The sequence below is a fragment of the Rhinopithecus bieti genome, unplaced genomic scaffold (assembly GCF_001698545.2).
Source record: "Rhinopithecus bieti isolate Rb0 unplaced genomic scaffold, ASM169854v2 scaffold_12667, whole genome shotgun sequence".
In the NCBI taxonomy this organism is placed as follows: domain Eukaryota; kingdom Metazoa; phylum Chordata; class Mammalia; order Primates; family Cercopithecidae; genus Rhinopithecus; species Rhinopithecus bieti.
This window is the reverse complement of record NW_016807256.1, coordinates 488,022-491,759: the sequence shown is the minus strand read 5'-3', so window position 1 is coordinate 491,759 and position 3,738 is coordinate 488,022.

Genomic DNA, 3,738 nt, shown 5'->3' with positions numbered 1-3,738 from the left:
AAAAAAAAAAAAAAAAAAAAAAAAGGGACACAGGAGCCAACTGAAAGAGACCCCAACAGTCCAAGATGGAAATTCTGAGCAAGAAAATAAAGAGTTGTGCTAGATTAAAACCAAATACAAGGTACACATGTACGAGTGCATACGGGTATAAATAAATGATTACATAAATAAATGTGGGAGAACAGACGAAATTCCTGTGCAGAACTCCACATCACTTGTGTAGATATTCCCCCTCCAGGAGGTGGCCCCGCTCCCTAACTGGGCCACACGGAGTAGCTTCCTTCCCAAGAGCACAGTATGGAAAGGGGGAACAATCACTTCCCAGTGGAGAAACCCGACAAACAGGACCCCAGCCAGTCGTTCCAGGTCCACATGGCCCCCGAAGAGGCGCCTCATCCCCGTGGTCTTCCTCCTGATCACCCCGAGACCCACCTGATCATGGGAAACAGCAAAAGGTTCCCAAGAGAGGTTGTTTCACAACATACTGCCCAGTCCTCCTCGAAGCTGTCAGGGCTACGAAGAACAAGGAGTCTGAGAAACTGTCACAGCCAAGAGGAGCCTCAGGAGACAGGATGACTAAATGCAACATGTGATCCTGACAGAAAAAGGACATTAGGGAAAAGCCAAGAAAACCTGAATAAACTATGGGCTTTAGTTACTGACAATGTTGATTCATTATTTGCAATAACTGATGTTGATTCATTAATTGCAATAAATGAGCTGTCCTAATAAGGTGGGAGATGGGGGTGGGCTGTATGGGAGTTCTTGATACCTCTTCACAGTTTGTCTATACATCTAAAACTAGTCTAGAAGGCGAAGGTTGAAAAATTACCTACTGGGTACAACGTTCACTATTCAGGTTGTAACCACCTAATGGGTTCATTTTGCCTGCTGCCCAAATAGATAGAGCCGATTTATCAAGGCAGGGTAATTACAAAAAGGAAAGTTTTGTTTTTTTGAGACAGAGTCTCGCGCTGTCACCCAGGCTGGAGTGCAGTGGCACGAGCTCAGCTCACTGCAACCTCCGCCTCCCAGGTTCAAATGATTCTCCAGCCCCAGCCTCCTGAGTAGCTGGGACTACAGGTGTGCACCATCATGTCTGGCTAATTTTTGTATTTTTAGTAGGGACAGGGTTTCACCATGTTGGCAAGGCTGGTCTCCAACTCCTGACCTCAGGTGATCTGCCTGCCTCGGCCTCCCAAAGTGCTGGGATGACAGGCGTGAGCCCCCGCGCCCGGCCTGTTTGGTTTGGTTTTGGGGCAGGGCGTTGCTCTCAGGCTGGAGCGCAGTGGCACAGTCACGGCTCGCTGCACCCTTGACCTCTTGAGCTCCTCTTGCCTCAGCCTACCCAGTAGCTGGGACCACAGGTGCATGTCACCACCCCAGCTAATTTTTAAATATTTTGTAGAGACAATGTCTTGCTATGTTGCCCAGGCTGGTCTCGAACCCCTGGGATCAAGTGATCTGTGTGAGGCCTCTGAGCCCAAGCTAAGCCACCATATCCCCTGTGACCTGCACGTAGACATCCAGATGGCCTGGAGCAATGGAAGATCCATAAAATAAGTGAAAATAGCCTTTACTGATGATATTCCAGCATTGTAATTTGTTTCTGCCCCACCCTAACTGATCAATGTACTTTGTAATCTCCCCTACTCTTGAGAAGGTTCTTTGGAATTCTCCCCACCCTTGAGAATGTACTTTGTGAGATCTGCCAAACATTGCTCCTAACTCCACCGCCTATCCCAAAACCTATAAGCACTAATGATAATCCCATCACCCTTTGCTGACTCTCTTTTCGGACTCAGCCCACCTGCACCCAGGTGAAATAAACAGCCTTGTGGCTCACACAGAGCCTGTTTGGTGGTCTCTTCACATGGACGCGTGAGACAACTGCCCACCTGGTCGTCCCAAAATGCTGGGATTATAGGTGTGAGTCACCAGGTCCGGCCCAGAGTTTAATACACGTAGAGGAGACTGGAGTTTTATTGTTACTCAAATCAGCTGCCCTGAAATTTTGAAGGCTATGATTTTTTTTTTCTTTTTTTTTTGAGACGGAGTCTCGCTCTGTCACCCAGGCTGGAGTGCAGTGGCATGATCTGGGCTCACTGCAACCTCCGCCTCCCCCAGGTTCAAGTGATTCTCCTGCCTCAGCCTCCTGAGTAGCTGGAATTACAGGCTCGTGCCACCACACCTGGTTAATTTTTTGTATTTTTTGTTTGTTTGTTTGTTTTTAGTAGAGACGGGGCTTCACCATGTTAGCCAGGATGGTCTTGATCTTCTGACCTCATGATCCACCCATGTCAGCCTCCCAAAGTGTTGGGATTACGGGCATGAGCCACCGTGCCCAGCCCCGAAGGCTAGGTTTTTTTTTTTCTTTTTGAGACGGAGTGTCACTCTGTTGCCCGGGCTAGAGTGCAGTGGTACAATCTCGGCTCACTGCAACCTCCACCTCCCGGGTTCAAGCGATTTCTGGCTAACTTTTGTATTTTTAGTAGAGACAGGGGTTTCACCATGTTGGCCAGGCTGCTCTTGAACTCCTGACCTCAAGTGACCTGCCCGCCTCGGCCTCCCAAAGTGCTGGGATTACAGGCGTGAGCCACCCTGCCCAGCCCGAAAGCTAGGGTTTTTTAAAGCTAGTTTGGCAGACAGGGGACTAGGGAATGGGCGCCACTGACTGGTTGGGTGGGGGGTGATTCTTGTGTGCTGAACTGAGTCTGCTTTTAGATGGGGCCACAGGACTTTGAGTCATAGGTCTATGTGGTCCGGGTGGAGCCATCTGGTAGTGAGAAATGCAAAAATCTGCAAAGACCTCTCAAAAAGCCAATCTTAGGTTCTACAATAGTGATATTATCTACAGGAGTAATCGGAGAAGTTACAAATCTCTTGACCTCTGAACAATGGCTGGTCATCATTAATGCTTACATGTTAGCAGAATTCAGGCCCCTCTCATCCTCCTAACCTGCTGGTCTTTCATTAGTTTTTCATCTTGGGAAGGTCTATTATCATTTAAACTATAAACTAAATTTCTCCCAAAGTTAGCTTGGCCCATGCCCGGGGAAGAACAAGAGCAGTTTGGAGGGTAAATGCAGATAGGGTTGGTTAGATCAGATTTCTCACGGGCGTGATTTTGTTACTGTTAGATAGTTTTTGCAAGGCGGCTTTAGGGTGATGGGTCTGCTGAAAGCTTAGACTTCACCACCACGAAATACATGCATGTAACAAAACCACACTTGTACCCTCTCAATCTATAAAACGAATAAAACCAGTCTAATAAAAGTTTATATAAAACGTAAAAAAACCAAAGCCTCCTTTCTGCGGGTCTGTGTAAACGAGCACAGCTGGTGGGAAGGGCGGAGGTGGGGGTTCTGCTGCCCCCCATCCCCTCCCTGCTGCAGGCCCTCGCCCCCAGCCCCATTCTTTCTGTTCTCCGCTTGGCTGCAGCCGCACGTCGGCCCCCTCCCCAGGAGCTGGAAGTACAAAGCCCTTCCAGGTGGACTCTGGCTCCCTCTTTGTTCCCAGCTTATTCTAATTCTGAAGCTCATTGTGCCCGGCTCGCCTCCAGAAGAGGAGGCGCCCCCACCCTGTCTCCAGCTGCCCGTCCTCCCAGGATAACCAGTCACCCCAGGACCGAGTGGCCCCCCCACCCAGCCCCTCCCTTGTCCGCAGCTGCCCTAGACTTGAGTGGGCGCTGGCTCCGATCCCCAGGCCTCCCCCAACAAACGGGAGCATTCCGGCTAG